This window comes from Hibiscus syriacus, unplaced genomic scaffold, assembly GCF_006381635.1.
Source record: "Hibiscus syriacus cultivar Baekdansim isolate YM2019G1 unplaced genomic scaffold, ASM638163v2 tig00113716_pilon, whole genome shotgun sequence".
Classification (NCBI taxonomy): domain Eukaryota; kingdom Viridiplantae; phylum Streptophyta; class Magnoliopsida; order Malvales; family Malvaceae; genus Hibiscus; species Hibiscus syriacus.
In genome coordinates this window covers 106,716-126,652 of record NW_024063466.1, presented here as the reverse complement: position 1 = coordinate 126,652, position 19,937 = coordinate 106,716, and the positions used below count along the sequence as shown (strand labels likewise).

General features: G+C 35.3%; 1 pseudogene; it reads right to left on the bottom strand.

Moving 5' to 3' along the window:
- Positions 1–19,267, bottom strand: part of LOC120186567 — a 47,082-nt pseudogene extending 27,815 nt beyond the window's left edge.
- Between the last annotated feature and the right edge of the window lie 670 nt (positions 19,268–19,937).

Genomic DNA, 19,937 nt, shown 5'->3' with positions numbered 1-19,937 from the left:
AGATTGAGTCCTATACTCTCTGAAGGAATAGGGAGCGGACAAGTTCGTTGAAGATTGAGTCCTATACTCTCTGAAGGAATAGGGAGCGGACAAGTTTATTGAAGATCGAGTCTTATACTCCCTGAACGGATAGGGAGCGGACCCGTTTTATGAAGATTGTTCGAGTTCTATACTCCCTGAACGGATAGGGAGCGAACCCGTTTATTGAAGATTGTTCGAGTTCTATACTCTCTGAAGGAATAGAGAGCGGACCCGTTTTATGAAGATTATTCTAGTTCTATACTCTCTGAAGAAATAGAGAGCGGACCCGTTTTATGAAGATTGTTCGAGTTCTATACTCTCTGAAGGAATAGAGAGCGCACCCGTTTGCCAAGGATTGTTCGAGTCTTATACTCCTTGAAAGAAAAAGGAGCAGACCCATTATTTGAAGATTTTTCAAGTATCACTTCTCTTGAAGTAACAGTGGAATGGTTTAATCTTTTGAAGTTCTCATGACCGGACAAACTCGATCATCTTTTGATCTTTGCTCTATTCTCGTTACACGACAATGAGCAAAGAGGGGCAGCTGTAGATGCTCGATTTATCCGGGGCTAAGTCGGAGCAGACCCGAAGCAGAGTAGTTGAAGGCCCAATTCAATGACCAAGCCTAGTCCACGTGAAATCCTAAAAAACTAAAATACGGTTTTTGGGAGTTAAAAAGCAAAGTGGAGGTGAGGGTTGGTTTTTGGAGGCATTAACCATCAGAATGAACGGAGAGAAGAGGAGAAAAAAACCGAGAGTAAAAAAAAAACAAAGGGACCTCCATTGTTTCTTTTTACAAAAAGTAGATAGCAAAACAAAAAACATTATACTGTTTTTTTCCTTCTTCTTCAATTTGAAAATCAAAGGAACGGAAGAGTTCGCTCGTTTCAACGAATCAAAGCAATACAAAGTGAAATTCAGTTCCTACAAGGTTTTTCTTTTCTTTCCTACGATTACATTAATATTTCCATTCATCTATTTTAATTTTTTTTTTATAAACTAAATGCAAATTGTAAAGTATTAAAACAGAGATATATACTCGAAGCAGTAAATGCATGACGTTTTTTTCTGTTTGATTATTATCTATGGAGGTATCAAGATAAAAAATAGAAATAAGTAGGGGCTTTAAGTTTACCTTAGCGTTTAGAGCACTACGCCATCGTTGAGGGGTCGAGTTTAACGTCGAAAGGGAGTGTTCATCGATTTACCTTATTCGTCGGAAGTGTCGTGTGAGCTTTGAAGGGTATGTAGCGCAAGAGGATAACCGGTGATGGCCAAGCTCCGGTCATGGGTCTGTGGAAATGAATGGCGTCGCGTGAGTGAAGAAAATGGAAAAGTGAGGAATGGCTAAGTGTTTCCTGCGTGAGTTTGGTTTAGGTTTAGATGATTTAGGTTTTATATTAGATGTTTAGGGTAAATTAGCTCCTAGTCCCCAAATCTTAAGCATCCTTTATAAATTTGCCACCCGGGAGATTAATTTTCGAATTTGACCCTTTTTTTTGTTGTTTATCCTGATTTCATCATTTTCCAATTTTAGTATTAGTTATAATTTTGTTGAATTATTTAGGTGTAGATCCCTTATATTTATGTGTGTTGTATTTAAGTCCATTATGTTTATGTTTGTTTTTCTTTAAGTCTTTGTTTTAATTTTTTTAATTAGTATGTTTAATTTTATGTGTATTTAAATTTAGTCCTTATTTTAACATGTATATATACACTTTTTAAATTTATAGTTTAGCATGTTATGATTTTATTTTTTTATTTGAGTCATATTTTGTACATTAGGTGTTAATATCCGTAATTTATGATTTTTAATTAAAATATACATACGTAATTTTTTGTATGTCATATTGTATGTTATTTTTTAATTCTGTTTAATTAATTTTGGCATGACATTATTTTGCATAATTTGCATGATAGCCTCACGCGCATAACTTGACCTATTACATAATCGGATTAAGGGTAATACTCTTTTAATTTAAAATTGTTGAAGTGGGCAGTCATAACTGATTTGAGGTCCGCTTTTAATGATTTTAAAATAAAAGTGTATCCCGAAAGTGAAACAAAAAAATTGATTCGTCACCTAAAATTTGGGAACGAGAGAAAAAGAAATGTTCGTTTATTTAAATATATCGAGAAAAGGTTGTTATATCTTTAAGATCTGGTCTCGATATTTGTAAATAATCGAACATTCTTTATCTTTCTAAAACGACTTGGTAATTTTAATTTAATTATTTTGAGTATTTTTGAATATTATAAAATTCACTTTTTCGTTGTTTTACGGGATCAAAAATTAAATTAAATTCGAATTTATAAAGTTCATTGCAAAGACGTTAATTAATCGATTAGGTACCGATTTAGGGCGTTGTGGGGGTGCTAATCCTTCCCCACACGTAATCGACTCCCGAACTCATTTTTTGGTAACGCAGACCTTAATTTGTTGTTTTAATTAAAATTAATTTTTATTTAAAATAACAAGCATTTTTGGGTGCCCAATCACACCCTAATCAAAGATTGGTGGCGACTCTTTGAACTGTATTTTTTCGATCATAAAGGAAATCCGAATTTTTTCGAAACGAAAGGTTTTTAAATCGCATTTGTTTTTAAATTAAAAATCAATTGAAAGAGATAAATTAAAAATTAATGTGGTTTTTAAATCTCACCTTTTTTCACCTTTCAGAAAAAAATCGTTTCGACATGTCTATTGTGTAAATGATATTCTTATGAATGCATGAATGTTGATGCAATCTTCATTCGACTTCAAAGTGGTGAACTTGGTCTTCCTTCACTTCATCATTTATTGCCAGTGTTACCTCTGGATATCAGTGTAGAAACTTATGCTATCAAGCTTGCATTTCTACAAAATCATCTGATCAACTTGTATCTTTGCATCTTCTTTGCTTCATTTAAGTCTCAGAAGAAATGTTTCACTTGTGGAACTCTTGTCGTAGTCAAAATTATGACCCTGATGCCCCATTTTATCTTTGATAAAACCAACTTTCTTTGCTTGGACTTGTGTAGAAATCCAATAAAGCTTTCATCTTTGAAAAGAGAATCTATCATCTTTAAAAAGAGAACTTATCATCTTTGAAGAGTGTAGATGTAGATATGTCTAACTCAGCGGGGATTAATTAGGGGAGTAGAGTCTGTTCTGATTTGACTCTTGAAACACATCAAAAGGAAGATTTATTCCAATTCCTTTCATGTCTTCACATATAATCAGATCTCGAATAAGGCAACTTGGACCATACAAGGTTGAGATGCTTAACAACAACCTGTCGTTCAATCATAGTTGGCTCCACTAGTTTCTTGTTGTTAAAATTTATGCTTCCCTTCTGTGGAAAGAAATCTTCATTATATCTTACTTCTAATCTTGGGGTTGAAGAAGACAGATTTCATCTTGGATCAATAAATGGAAACCATATGATCGTAACATTGGTTTAGCATCAGAATAGTAGGTTCGTAAAACATTTGACAGCGCATTCATCCTTTCCTGTGGCTTCTGCTCAGATGTTCGTAAAACATTTGACAACACATTCATCCTTTCCTGTGGTTTCTGTTCAGATGTTCGTAAAACATTTGACAATACATTCATCCTTTCCTGTGGCTTCTACCAAGATTTCTCAATCATTGAAGTTCTTTTCCAAATGTTCAAAGCTTTTGAATGACGTCACAAGACCACTTGAGAACAAAACTCAGTGGGTATTTAAGTGTAATGTTGGTATGACCAAAAAGTTAGTCAAATTCACAAAATGTGCTGGTGTCGAATTGAATAGGAGATACCAACAAATCTTGATATCATCTCTGGAAAAGGCAAATGTGATACTGATCATGCTTTCTTTCATAATGAGCATTGTAGAAAGTAGAAACACTTCAGCTATAGGATCAATGTACAGAAAGATATCCATGGAATTTTTGCAGCTGGGGATGAAACACAAATGATAAAACCAAAATAGATGAAAACTCAGTTCACCCTGGCTAGCAATGATGATCCCAATAACAACGGGAATAACAGTAATATAAGTGAGAGTCGAGTCTCCCTTTTCAATGTCATCAAGTAAGCAAAAACTGATGTGAAAAACAGCTTCGTAATTCTAACAGTATGGTTGAAACTAAAGGCCAGGAATCTCAAAGAAATATTTCCAATCATCACCGACACACAGAATGCAAAATTCAAAGTCGAGATTTTGAGGAACTGAACTCTGGATCGAGTAGTCTGCCTGGGGACCATCTTTATCCATGCAATCATGATGTAGTTTATCAAAGAACACACTGTCATGTGACACATGGTTTAAGAAGATTGGGTATTTGAAACCATACTTGCTGAGTAGATATTTGTTCAACAACATGATCATAATATAACTGCTTGATGAACGAAGCAATTATGTATAGTCAGCTCGACTATCACTGTTTCACCATTTTCATTCTTCACACCTTTATGTATCATTGGAAATATTTGTTCAAGTCAATGATCTTGACACAGGATGTTGTGGGCCTTCAGCATGCCCCAACATTGGCTAATACAAGTGTTCAAAATGCATCAACAGTTCTGATTCTGATTGAAATGGGCTTTCAGCATGCCCCAGCATTTTGCTGATAAATATTCAGAATATTTCAACATTTCTGATTCGGATTGAAAAGGGTTTTCAGTATGCCCCAACATTTGCTTCTTGTTAATCTGAGCCTTCAAAATGCCCCACATGTATCTGTCTGAAGTGAGCTTTCGAGATGCCCCAATATTTTGCTTCTGATTCAACTCTCAATGTATGTTTAACTGGAATATCATGATCCTCATGAGGTCCAATTTTGACAATGCACTGTGGTGCTTGTAGCTTTCTTCATGCCCCAAATCTGTTTATCTTAAATACTCTCATTCTAGTGTCACTGAACAACAGTGTTGTCAAGTAACTGGAGAAATTCTCTTCTTGTTGTCATAGAATTAAGAAGTACTCAATCATTCTGAAAGAAATGTATGAAATATGTGTCTTCTGAATGAGGTGACCATTTTCTGTATCTGGAGGGATTTAGTCAGACAGAGCAGTATAAATAGCTTGGTAATCCGTTCCAGGCTGACACAGTGGCTTATCATCTTTCAGTGAAAGCCATCTCTGAAATATACTTTTATGTGGGAGAGAAACTAATTTATGCGAACAGTAATCTGATGAACTGGCAAAACTACATATACAATGGTACAGGCTCATCAAAAATCCACACCCATGCAACATGTTGATTCTGATAACAACTCATCTGATTATGAAGCGATCTTTCAGGATGATTTCACAGATATTGATAGTTCTTATGATATCGAGGAAATCCTGAATTCTGATTCTGATGAGGAGAATAAACTGTTATACTTGACAAAAATGGGATTCTCAGAGGCTGAGGCTTCAATAACCATGGAGAGATGTGGTCCAGATTCATCAATTGCAGAGTTGACAGATTTTATATGTGCTGATCAAATGGCTAAGGCTGCTGACGTACTTCTTCCAGTAGAAGGTAGGAATTTATTATATAATGACCCCAATTACAAGCAAAGGAGAAACTTGGGTTATGATTTTTGAAAAAGAAGAAGCAGAGGAAGCTTGAAAAGAAGCTTCTTAATGAAGACGATCATGCAGACCATCTTTCAATTCCAATGATTGGTTCTGGGGTTCCTACCGAACCAGATCAGATAACTTAAAGAACACTTTCAGAAGATGCTATTGGGTCTCCTTATTTTTGCTATGAGCAAATTCATCTTTTAAATCCAATGATTGGTTTTAGGGTTCATACCAAATCAGATCAGATAACTCAAAGAACATTTCCAGAAGATGCTATTGGGTTTCCTTATTTCTGCTACGAGAACGTGGCATTTGCTCCAGTTAATGATTGGACTGGAATATTACAGTACTTATTCAATGTAGAGCCAGAATTTGTAGATTCGAAGCATTTTCATACTGCTACTGAAAAGGGGTTATATTCATAATCTGCCAATTGAGAACAGATTTCCTCTTATCTTGTTTTCTCCATGCACTATACATGATGCTTTTCCATTGAAAAAATGGTGGCCTTCCTGGGATCCACGAACAAGGTTGAAATATTTACAAATATGTACAGGAAGTGCCAAATTGACAGAAAGGATCCGCAAGGTTTTTGAAGCTTGTGATGATGAGCCATCTTCGAGTGTCCTTAAGTATATTCTTGATGAATGCCGAAAATGGAATCTAGTATGGGTTGGAAGGAATAAAGTTGCTCCACTTGAACCTGATGAGGTGGAAATGCTTCTAGGTTTCCCTAAAAACCATACACGAGGAGGAGGATCTGCTAGAGGCATGTTCCCCGGTGGTATCAATGTCTTGTCTCTTTTCTCTGGAATCAGTGATGCAGAGGCCGTCTTTTACTGTCTTGGCATATCTTTGAAAATAGATGTGCAAGAACTGAATGATGATTGGTTGGAGCAATTGATGAGTAGATTTGGCGGATTCAACCTTGTTGTCGATGGCATCCAGTGTAAAAACCTTACTGGAAGAAATAAACATCATCAGGATAAAATAGAAGATTTTTGTTGGTGCATTTTCTTGCAATGACTGCCACAGTGACTGTCTCTTTTGCTGCTCCAAAATACACACTGCCATATCCCACTCTTCCCTAACCATGGAAAGGTTCAGTTGATGGTAAAACTGGTTATCTCAACTTTTGGAATCCTGTACGGCATACAAATGTAGAATTTGTTCCAACGTCTTATTCTGTGCCATAAGTCCTCAAATTCAAATTCAACAATCTTCTGAAGGACATAATGGATATCATTTTGACAAAGAAAGTGATCGGCATAGAAGAAGTAGCAATGATGTATCAAGACTTGAGCTAACACCAGAGTGCAGGTAGTGACTTGTTCATGGTTCTATGATGTAATCTTCTAGAGAACATGAATTGATGATTGGGGAAAGTAATCTGTCTGGTGATGCTTATCACCCTCAGCATGAGATAAACGATAATCTTTCTTGATGAGCTACTAATAATGTCATAGTGGAGTGTTACAAGTTCAATTCCCCAAACTTTCTGGCTTCTTGGACCACTTGCCTTCAAAAATGTGAAGTGCTTCATTCTTCTAGCCTCGTTCATTCTTTTTCTACAACAGAGGTAGAATAAGCAACAATTGCTTTAAGGACCTTCCTCATTTGAGACTGTCCTGTTTGAAAATGTTTTTTCTCCTTTCTTTATTGAAGAATGAAAGAATTTTGCAAATTATTACCCCTTTCAGGTTCACAATATAATCGAATCATAAACAATGAGTTTAATGAATATCAAATAAATCAACTACACTTTTAAATCATTCAAAAATCATAGTCCTATGGCAAGTGTCAAAATTATTGACTGATTTGAGGTATAGGTTGATTTTGGTAAAGTAGGTTCTTTCAAGTTGGTTCAGTATGTCGCTTCGGGCTTCCACTAACTTGAAGAAATGGTTGTTATGCTCATCTTGTAGAGATGCTTCTCGTTTCCAGAATCTCAGGAACATTTTTGAGATGTGTGGTGCTTCATTAAGAGCTTAAGATCGTCTCTTATGTCGTTGTTGCACCATTCAATATTCGAGCCGCCTTTTCAGGTTTTCAACACGAATCCTCCTTTGGTTTCAAGATGTTATTTAAAAATTTATATCTTGAACCCTCCTTTTATCATTTTTTTTATATCATGCATTAAAGATTTTAAAAACCAATTTTTGTAAATAAAAATCAATCTTGAGAGGCGGAATGAAATCTGAAGATATTCTTTTTAGATGCCTTCAATCTTGCTTTGCTTGACTTGGATCTGCCTTGCTGGGGATTTTTCTATCATCTGGATCCCTCTAGACTGCCGAATTTTGGGTTCATTTCCATTTTCTCATATCTCCAGCATTTCTTGCTCTTTTTGTTTGTACTTGATCAACCTTGTAACTTGAAGCTCCCTGGAGTCACCCATCTTGATTCTATTTCTCCCCTTTTTCTTTTTTCTCTTTTTTTTCTTTCTTCTTTCTTTGCTGGGTTTTTCTCTTTTTTTTCCTTTGTTGGATGAGTATAAGACTTCAATTGCTTTAAACACCTCTTTTTCCTTTTTCTTCTTCAAGTATAATATTTCTTGACAGAATCTAAGTTTATTTGGTTTCTCAGAACTTTCTCATCCATTTTTGCCAAGATTAACGCTTCTCCGGAAAAAGGCCTTCTTTACAATGTATGACCCTTCCCAATTAGGCATTCATTTCCCACAGAAATCTTTATGTATACACTAGGTTACCCTCTTGGAACTCTCTCGGATGTGATATTTCATCATCCGTTTCTAATGTATATGACGAGCTTAGATCCCTTCAGACTCCTCTAATTTTAGCTCCTTTAAGATACAAAGTAATGGTATCTCAAAATGGTAAGACTGAACAATAAGGTGTTGCCCCAGTAAATGTTCGCACAGTAATTTAATATGCATATAAGGCAAAAGGTAGCTTCTTGTGCTAATCCTTGTAAGCTTCAGTGGTCTTTGTAATGATCCTCTTAAGGTACTTATTTGCTCCTGCAAATGCCCTATTCATCTTTGGGTGATATGACAATGAGTTGGCGTGCTTGATCTGTGCTCGAAGTTTAGTCATCTTATACATAGAAGTCCTTGTAAAAAGAGGTATCTCCAGGGGGATGAATATTCAAGATTAACTTTACTTACATGAAAAATGTAATTAATGCATGATATATTTATTTCAATCAATCATTTTTTCTTCTCTGAGTATGCTCCAATCACTCGAAATTATGTTCGATGAATTGGTCCATGATGCCTCATCTCGTCTCTTCTTGTAGTAAGATTTACGGATAATTAAAAGTTTGGTTCTTTTGAGGTCTTTTGGTTTATGATGGTTTTGTGTTTGGAAGGACAAATGTGTGACTTCTGAAGTTGTATATATGGTGGGAGGTAGTATCATCAATTAACTCTACCCGAAAAGGTAAACATCTAGAGTTGGTGTCTCAAAAATAGGTGGAGACATTATTTCAGAGTCTCAGATAAATATAGTGTCAGGATTTGGTTTTGGTAAGGGTCGAGTAATTGGCGTTGGATAGGATATGGAAGATATAATTTTACCACTTGCCAAAGATCTATAACTCTTGAAAAAATAAAAGAATATTTAATCTACTTGATACTCAAGAATCTCAAGGTTAAACTTGATTCCTTGCTCATAACCATAAAAGTAACACAAATTTATTTATTACAAAGGGCGGAGAAAGGAAACAAAAAACAAGTTCAAACAAGATGCTGAAAGTAGAAAGGTACTACAGTGGTAGATAACACTTCCACTTATTTATTTTATCATGCCTCATTATTCCTATAATGTTGGGTATGTAATAGGATCAGGGTTCTTTTCTTCATTCGCCCCCCCATTTCTTGATCATTTCTTGTGTCAAAACCCCTTTGTCAACAAGCATCTCAATTTCTTTTAACATGGGCCTACAATTGCCTGTAGAATGCCCAGATACCCCCAAGTGAAAATTACAAACTCTATCTTGATCATAGCTATGAGCAGAAGGGTTTGGTGTCACTTTAGTTGGTCTTGGTGTGATGTATTGACCTTTAACCAAATGAGGATACAAGTCTAAAATGGAAGTTTGGAACACTTCCAAAGTTTTTCTTGATCGCATGACTTTATTTGGTCGATCCGAACAGTTACTTGCTCTTTTTCTTTTGCAATTGCGAGGACTCTGGATGCGACATTCATTCACATGATCAGTTTTTGCTTTTTGATCCGTCGGGCTCCTGGATGTGACTTTTGAGTTTTCTTCATTGATTACATTCTCAATTAAATCTCCACTTGTCACAAGATTCTCGAATTCGTTTGTCGGATTTGCCTGCATTAACTCGAAGAAAAGCACTGGAAGGGAATCACGAAACATACGTGATATTTCTTCTTCTAACATGGGAGGTTGAACTTGTGCTGCCACTCCTCTCCATCTTAGGGAATATTCTTGAAATCTTTCATTGGTTTTCTTCTTTACTCTTCGAAGATCCATACGTGTTGGAACTAAGCCTTTAACATACCGATATTGTCCCAAAAATGCATCAGCTAGATCTACCCATCTCTTGATCTGTTCTTAGGTCAACTGATTGTACCAGACTACTGTTGGGCTAACAAGACTATCATGGAAAGAGTGAATTAATAGATCATCAAAACTCAAATATCCTTCCATTTTTCTGCAAAACATTCTCAAATGGATTAAGGGACAACTGGTGCCATCATATTTCTCAAAATCAGGCATTTTGAATTCATGGGGAATAATCAAATCTGGAACCAAGCTGAGCTCTCTTGCTTCTAATTCTTTTTGGTGGGCACTAACATCTTTCATGTTTCTGATTGCTTTCTCTGTCCTCTTGACTCTCTCCTCATATTGTGAATAATTAATGAGGCTATTCTTTGGGTTTGAGTGGGATGCCCCAGAGTATGTTATCTTTATCGACTCTTCAATCTGATAGCATGGTTGCTCTTTATCAATTATCTCTTCTTTATCAGATGCCATACACTGAATAATTTGATTTGATCCATCTGGTACTGAATCTGATGTTTCTTTCCTTATATCCTGAGGTAACCCTGTCAATTGTTCTGACCATTGATCTTGTAGTCCCTCATAATATTTCTCCATTATGATGATGGTAAAGTAATATGAATGAATGATCTTGGTTTTACTGTTACAAAACCTTTCATGAATTATTTACATGTTTTTATAATTAATATATTTAACAATACTTTAAATAATAATAAAAAAATGTAATATAAATGCAAAAATGCATAAATGCCAAAAATAAAAATGCAAAATGTGCAATTCAAAGATATAAAAAGTAAGAATACAAAATGAAAATGCACAGATACAAAGTGTAAATGCATGTATGAAAAGGTGTTACTCAAGAGTGATCATCTTAGAACAGATTTCATTGAACACAAAAGCTTCGGTACATCAAACAAAACTTTTACATGTAGGGGATAGCTTTCACTCCTAACTTCTCTATTTCCCTTAAAAGCCAAACTAACTTCCACTCATGCTCAGGTATGAATTTCTCAATCTGCTTTAATTCTCTTGCGAAGCCAGCTAAGTCCACCAGCTTATGAGCCACATTGTTTGCTTGAGCAGCGGCTTCCTTCATGATATTATCTTTTTCCTTCATCTTTTGCATTAACTCTCGAAGTTGTAAACAATATTGTTCATTTTTTCTTGTGAGAGAATCTTTATGTTCAAGAAGTTCCCGTACAAGATCTCCATAATCATATACACATTTCTTCAATGTTTTGTTCTTGGCCATATTGGCTTTTAATTCAGTATCGATCTCAAGCTGATGAATCTGATATGATGCTTTCATGTTGGTCATAGCACTATTCAACCTTTGACTTTCGACTTGACATATTTTCAATTCACTGACAGACATATTGCATCTTTCTTCTGTAACTCGTGAATTATGATAAACTTCTTGGCTCGTCCTTCATGTATGTTACAGTTTTTCTTCAGTTTGGTGACCCCTGTTATCCATTCTTCTGGGGTGTTCCCTATACCAGCATTTTGAAAGGCTTGACTGACCTTCTGGAAATCTTCTGGGATGTCATACCAATTTGGATACGGAGGTTGGAATGGTTTTATATAATATGGATCCACTTCTCATGCTTCAAGTAACTTCTCATACAACTCTTTATATGATATGGGGATAGTATCAAGATGAGAACCACTTTTTGTCTTGGATTGAACCTGAGTTTTAGACGTCGGGAGCAGACCAAACTTTGATGATTTCTGATTACATGATTTCTTCTCATCTCTGGGAGCTTTTACAGTGGTCACCATTTCTTTGGTATCTCCAGACGATTTATGAATACAAATGATGATTGTCTGCAACTTCTCAAATTGATTAGGATCAGAAATCCCTTGCATATCTTAAATTGTAGGATTATCTTCATTAAGCTTTCTCTCTTTCTGTGCAGGAATCTCTTCTATTTTGGCCAAAACAGATATTATATCCATTATCTTGGGCATCTGCTCTCTTATTTCTCGTATTTTCTTTTGCTCTTCAATGGGCATACGATCTTTGAGTGCATAGCTCTTCTCTATCTTCAGAGTTCCCTCAGGATGTCTTTTCTTGGCCGCATCATATTTTGTTTGATCGTAGAACTTTTTGTCCATTTACGATTTCTTTCCAATATGATGAACAGTCTTTCAAGTAAACACCTTTTGGTTATGCCATGATCATGCAATGTAAACAAAAGAAATCAATATGAACAGATTAGAGCAATGTAACATGCATGAAAAAATAAGAAAAAATAGAATAGTTAGTACCAACTAATGGGAAAAAATCTATCTATCAAGGTATAAATCTTAACCTCATGCTTTCTAGTTCCATTCTTTGTTTGGAAAAAATTAACCTAACCGCATGATTTCTAGTTCGCATGCATTTATTCAGGAAAAAGAAAAGGAAATAAAATAAATTAAAAGCTAGAGCTTATTTCTCCTTTGTGTATACCTATGAACAGAGGTTCAGTATTGTCTTAGATCAGGTGAATTTCTAGGGTTTATTATATGCAGAGTTTCAGTTCTAGGAGTAAAGGTACTCGAATTGTCCTTGTTGATGCCCCCTTGGGCTGCCAACCCTCAATCATAGTCCACTACAGACTTAAGCAGACCGAGTTTAATTCGAGGGGACACATTTCTCTATGCCTGACACGGAGAATAAATTCTCACGAAGACATAGAGCATATGAACCCCGAAAGTTACTTGCTAGGTCTGACACGGAGAATAAATTCTCACGAAGACGTCGCTTTCACTCCCACTTAAAAGGGACAAACTCAATTATAGAGCTTTATGTTATGCAATGCAAGTGTTGTGTGTGAGGAGAAATGTTCAAACCTCTAACAGACAAATAAAATAATTAATATCTGAATAAAAAAATATTAATAAAATAATATAAAAATAATAAGTAATAAAAATTTGAAAGAAAATAATTAAAAATTAAATATATGAATTTTTAATTTCCAACTGATAGAGACAATTTACAATTGATTTTAAAGTTTGACAATCCCCAGCGGAGTCGCCAAGCTGTCGTAACCGTTTTTCGTCCGGGCACGATTTTTATACTTGGCGGGAAAAATAATGTGAATAATAAATAATTTTGGAGTCGCCATCGGCCTTTTGGGTCAGGTAGGTCGAATACCTAAAAATTATCTTTTAAAAGAGTTTTTAAGAAAACATCAGTTAAAAGATGAATTGATCTGCGTTTATAACCAAAAATTCGTTCTTTTTATTAATAAAAAGGGATTCGTGGTCGGTTACGTTTAGGGAAGGATTATCACCCTTACAACGCCCAAAATTGGTACTTTTTAATTATAAATTGTCTCTAATAATAGAATTTTAAAAATTCAAATATATTTAATTTATAATTATGTTATTTCAAATTTTATTACTATAATTTTTAAGAAAATATATTAATTTAAATATATTTATAAAAATATTTATTTATTTAGAAATATCAGAAAAGGACTTCTAGGTGCCTTAGGACAACTCTTTTTCTTCGATATTAATAAATAAATGACTAAAACGTTTTCTTAAGATAATAAAAATTTATTTTAATATAGTAAGATATTTATTTATTCAAAAATATCAGAAAAGGGCTTCTAGGTACCTTAAGACAACTCTTTTCTTTGATAAAAATAAATATTAAAATTTTAATAATTTAAATAAAACTAAATTATAATTTTTATAATGTTTAATTATTTAAAATACCAGAATAGGACATCCAGTTGTTTTAAAACTGCCATTTTCTTCGATATTGAAAATAAATATACATTATTATTAATATATATATATATATATATATATATATATATATATTTATTTATGTGACTAATATGTAATAATAATATAAAAGTAATAAAATAAATAATATTTAAAATAAATTTAAAAGTAATAATATTAAATTGTAAAATATATAAAAACAATCAGGATCAAAATGAAAAGAAACAAAATATTGGTGACTAAAAAAGTAAAATATCAAAATTAAAGGGCATAATTCGAATTAACAAAAAACTTAATGCTAATAATGTAATTTAACCTTATTTAATTAATTCGGGTTAAAAAATAAATTATAAAAATTATGAAGGACTAAATAAGGCATTTAACCTAAATATATGTATAATACAGGTAAGGACTAAATTAAAATAAAATAAAATTATAAGACTAAACTAAAAATAATCAAAAATCAATTTCAGTGACTAAATTATAATGATTACAAACTTGGAGCACTGCAGACAGGGTTTACCCTCTTCTCAAAACGCACTGTTTCATCATGAAACGACGCCGTTTTGTATCGGGTATAAAATACCCCAAACGGCTGGCCCTTCGGGCCAGCTCTCATTTCTTCTCATTTATCTTCTCTCTCTAGCTGAGAGAGAAGAGAATTCTCTCCCTTCTCTCTATTATTTCCCTCACCGAAGGGAACACGGTCTCCGACCGGCAGCCGCACTCCGGCGCCGAACACCGCCGCCGGCCACCGTCAACGGTGGCCGAAAATTTTTTAGAATACCCTAGGATATAAATCTCACCGTTCTAAGGCCGAATCCGGCATTTATTTTCCCCAAAAGTCCCTGGAATTTCCTAGATCTAAGAAAATACCTTCGGTATTTTCGGTACTTCGACAATGTTTGGTGTTCTCCGGTGGTTCTGCTTCCTCGGTAAGGGTTTCTCCTCTCTTCTCTCTCGATTTTTTTTCTGGTTGCTTCGTTATTGTTAACTGGGATGTTTGGTATATTTTTTTTTGCTCTTGTTTCTGTTTTTCTCCGGTTCTTCCTCCCTTTTCATTTTTGCAGGTACGATGGCTTTATAGCCATCTCGGTCGCTTGCTCGGACCGGTTAAAGGAATGGAGTTCGGTGAGTCACCGAGCTATGTGGTGACTCACCATAGAGCTCGACATGTGGAGGGGCAGCTGGCTTCTGGAGGCTTCTGGCGAGGCGACGATTTTGTGGCGTGGCACTGGCAGTTGGAACGTCTGGAAGCAGCGGTGGCTGAATGATAACCTAGGGTTATGAAACCCTAGGACTTCACGCTGGTATCCTGTGAACCGTTGGATCTTTCAAATCCAACGGTTGATAGAAACGGCGGCTGGGTGTATGGGATGTGAACCCTAGAAGGGTTCAGGGTTACTGTTGGGCCATATTGATATGGGTTTTGTAATATTAATAAATAATAAATAATAATAATAATAATTGTAATAATAATTATAATAATAATAATAAATTTAAATTTAAAATGAAAAAATTGATGTCTACAGCTGCATTTCTTAATATTTTCAAAACAGAAGAACGAAAGGGGAAGACGGTGAAAGGTTCATCTGAATTAATGCTTCACAAAGTTTGGTGAATCAGAAAACAAATAACCTACCAGGTCAGCACACTTGGCTGCTGCAGCTAACTCAGAGCTGACTTGCCTTAAGTCGATGCATGGGCTCCCACAGCCGTTCTCAACAACCATCAGGAACTGAAGAAGAATTTCCTTTGGAACCATCTACTTCGTTAGTCATTGCATCCACTAGGAGACCTTCAGCCTCAGCAGCTCTGCGAAGTATGTCACAATGCTGTGTACCAGAAGAATCAGATTATTGTGTTCAATGCATGACAGAATAAAGTCCAACAAAAATCGAAATAAATCCAGAAATTATGCCATCATCATCATTCCGTTAACCCCATCTATGCTATAAATGTCTTTTATCACTAGGTCATCTATAATAAAACTTTTATCTGGGAAACTGAGCTCTCCTTTTACAAAATCAAATAGAGAAGATTTATAAGATGCTCAAGAAAATATACAGCTACTAAGGGACAAAGGAAACAATGGTGTAGAAGTGAAGAAAAAGGAAAAGAAAGCTGTATCAACAAAGGCAAACCTTTGCAGCCTCAGCAACTATATCAGGAAGCTCCATGGCAGTTACATCATTCAGTGCAGGAAGAGAATTTGCAACCAAAACAACCTGCAGATACATCGCATTATATATTCTGCAACTTGAACTGTAATTGCTATTTCAGTTCCAAAGTTAAGGCATTCCGTGAAGAACAAACATCATCATCGGAAAAGCCTGATTATATTTCCTAACTAACATGTCACAATGAAAGAGCACTCAGTTGTATTTCAGAAGGCAATAGAGGGTTCAAAAGTGCAAAGGTAGCACTACTCCAGACATTCTTACTATGGAAGTAATAATTCAATCAGAAATCTTTCACCAGCGAAGTAGGCAAACTTGCTTCTGTTCCGCGTCAAAGGAATTCTCTTGCTAGTGGAAGCATGCCCAGGACCACGTCAGCTCCCGAGTTATCAACAAAGAGTAAAGCTCTCTTATGTGGCTTAGGTTTCTTCCCATCAGATCCTAGCATTCGTCCCTTAAAAAGGTCAAAATCATCTACCGACAGTACATAAAAGAAGATTTTTCTTATGCACTAAAATTTCTGAAGCATCCAATAAGGACTAACACAGTGCAAATCAAGATTCTATAGTGATGATTTTCCCCCCACTTACCCGCCATGGTCTTTGCATTTTGTTGTGACTCTTTCTATAAATTTCAATAATTGTTCCTTTATGATAAAGATAAACACAGGCACGGATCCCCAGTCAAATATGTTTGCAGCTAGAACACCTTCAATTAAGGTAAGCAACCTTGCCTCCTGCAAAATGAGGAGAGTTTCAGAAGGCCATAAAATAGTGGCAAAGGCATGGCAATAGAACTGGTATTGTGCATTATGCAACCTAAACTTAAGATCTCACTTGGAATTTTTCTTAACCTAAAATAACAATTTTCAGGTAGTAGTTTTGGCTACCCTAAGGCTCCTTCAAGGAGGAAAGGACTACATTCTATAATACCATACCTCATCCATATGGTCTAGCTCCAGTAGTAGATCAGGTAAAACAGCCAGAGATGCCTCATTTTCCCTGTCATGATTGGGAAAACATGGATAAATGTATGAGGTCCCAAGAAACATTTATATCTGCACATTTGTATGCATAAACTTGGAAAATGTGTTCTGGCAGGTACTTGCATAAATCTTCAAAATTTTGCCCTTTTCATGTACTCTTGATAAAATGTGTGGAACTTAACAGTGAAAGAGAGAGAAATCACAATATTATATACTTCATAGACCTGGACCTTGTGTTTGGGGAAAGACTTTAGCTCTGCTTAAGGGAGGCCATAAGCTCCCCAGTGGTTGTCAAAGTTGTCAATTTAGTATTGAGCTTATTTGGATTTACCCACACCAGAATTAACATTTAAAAGAAAATGACCCAATCCCAAAACAATTTTCTTTTAATAACAAATATAAGGAAAAAAATACTTTTTAAGAAACAAAAAGAAATAAATGAAAAAACGGATGCAACCGCCCATCTAGTTTAGCTTTCCACTAGTGACTAGCCGAGAAAGTTGTACTTTCCTTTCCAACTGGGCTTTGGGAACAGCAAATCACAGTATACGACCGTTCCTTTACTCAGATAAATGCAGGCAGCCAATGCATATTTAGGTGTTGAACACTCCTATATTGTTAAGATCAAGTGTTCAGAAATAGAAACCATATAGGGATCTTATTTTAAATATTAACACACTGAGGAAGAAATACCAGAACATTTTCCCTATCAAGGAATTCTTTTATTTTTTTATATATTCGCATTTAAATGACCATCTCGCATTCAAGATACAAGGATGCAAGTGGTCAGCATAGAAAATATTCTTGATGCTCGTGTGTAAACAACAAAAGATGTATTGATCAAGGCTGTAACAAGGAAGCAAACAAGCATCATTTGAAGACAGACATAACAAAGTATCTTGCAAAGGACAGAGAAGAGCTATACACACACACACACTATATATATATATATAAGCATCAAGATTTCTGTTGAAATGCAGGTTACCTCTGTTTGATGCTTCTATAAGCATCATGAAACTGAAACTCACCTCAAGCACTCTTCTCTTAGTTCCAAAAGATTGGCCAATCCTAACTTCCCATATGCAGCTGGTTCCTCCATCAACCTATTTGAGAGGTTGCAAGTGCATAAGCATCCAAAAGTAAAAGTTAATTTGTTCCAATGATTTTTAGTACAGTAGAATTTAGAAACAACAATAAACCATATCACAAGCTTCTTTCTTTTGGCCAAGTATCACAAGCTTTCGATAAACATAATTCCCTATAAAAATTATAGGAAGCTAGTTATATAACATTATTTACATTTACACGCCAAATGGATTACAACATTCCATTGTTCTCTATTTAACTCTAAGGGCTTCATCCTGAGAAAAACGGAAGTTAATTTTTCTTGTCCAAGTATATCTTGTTTTATACTAATCCTCGTTAACATATTTTTTTTACAAGTATTAGAGGTCTCGTTAAAAAATCCCTTCATAATTACCAAAAACCGATGAGGAATTCAGCAAAAAGCTGAAGGGGGAAAAGAGTACCTGTTTTATTAATAGAAGCGTCATAAAGGCCCACGGATTACTAATCCTCATTAACATAAAAGAAAAAGAAACTTCAGCTACAATAATGATAGGTTGCCTTTGCCATCTATATGGAATGATTAGATGCACAAGTTATCAACCGACTATGAAAGCCAAAAAAGTTTGAATGTTTCAATCGGTTAAATCACCTTGCCAAGTGAGCAGAGAAAGCACGAGCAAAAGCATCACCTCTTCTTTTAGCATCACCACTTCCACCTTCACTTGCTACTGCCTAACACATTTGCAAGCTCACAGATTAAAGAATAGTTGTAGAAAAGTCTGACTTCAAATTATTTAAACTAATTACTATGAATATAATTTTCTTGTTGGACTTTATGCTATTTTAATATGGCCAATGAAGTGACCCTTTATTATTTCTTTCTTTCCTTCTTTTGTGTTTCTCCACGTTTAGAAAAGGGAAATTTCTTTTATCCAGTCCTAAAGAAAAAGAAATTAGGAGAATTCATTTTAAGCATTTTTAAATCTTAGCTATCCTCAATCCATTGAATAGTATTTAGACAGTCTGGACAGGACAACAAATGCTCTTCAGAGAGGGAGAGAGAGAGAGAGAAAGAATCCTAGATGCCTCATAGTGTTTATATTTACCTTATCAACAAAGTCTGGCAAGTGCTCCGAAAGCACAGTAAACCAATACCTGAAGCAGCATGCATGTAAAAAATAAGCGGAAGCATCCATGTTTGCAGAATCAATATCTTGGAAAGTAAAAGGTATTACGATCTACTTTGAAAAGCACTATTAGGAAGTCTAGAATTAAGTATTAAGTAGCATATTTGAAGTGCATACTTACTCTAGCTCTTTGTGATCTGCTTAATGGTGTTGGGCTCATACCTGTTAGCATGTAATTCACAAAATGAGATTAGAACATTGCATGGATGGAAACACATAGACCTGTCAGCATGAAATCACAACTATACTAATGTTGGTAATGCTCAATCCCACGTAGTATTGGAAACACTATTGAGAATGGGTATTTATAGTATGGAATTCCCACTTCCTTGTTGAGTGAAAGAGAACAAAGGTGACTCTTGCGCACCGCCGCCGCCGCCGTCCGTCTCGACTCGGCTCGGCTCGGTTCGTGGTCGTGGTCGTGGTAGGTTTATGAGAGTTATCAGAAATTAAACAACTTTTCCTAAATTAAATCAAAAAACGTTAAGATGTATTCGGACTGATTTCCAGCTTTGTACAGAGGGGACAAGCTGTTAATATCAGGAGTTACAGGAGTTATTTGATTTAAGTCCAGGGGTTACATGATATAATTTCGGGAGTTATAACAGCTGAATAATGATGCAATGAACCTGGACTATTTTTGAGTCAGGTTCATCTAGACATTTCAGCTGTTACAAAAGAATAGATTTAATCCTGAACTTTTATGGATGATTTTAACCTTATTTATAGCCTATAAATAGAG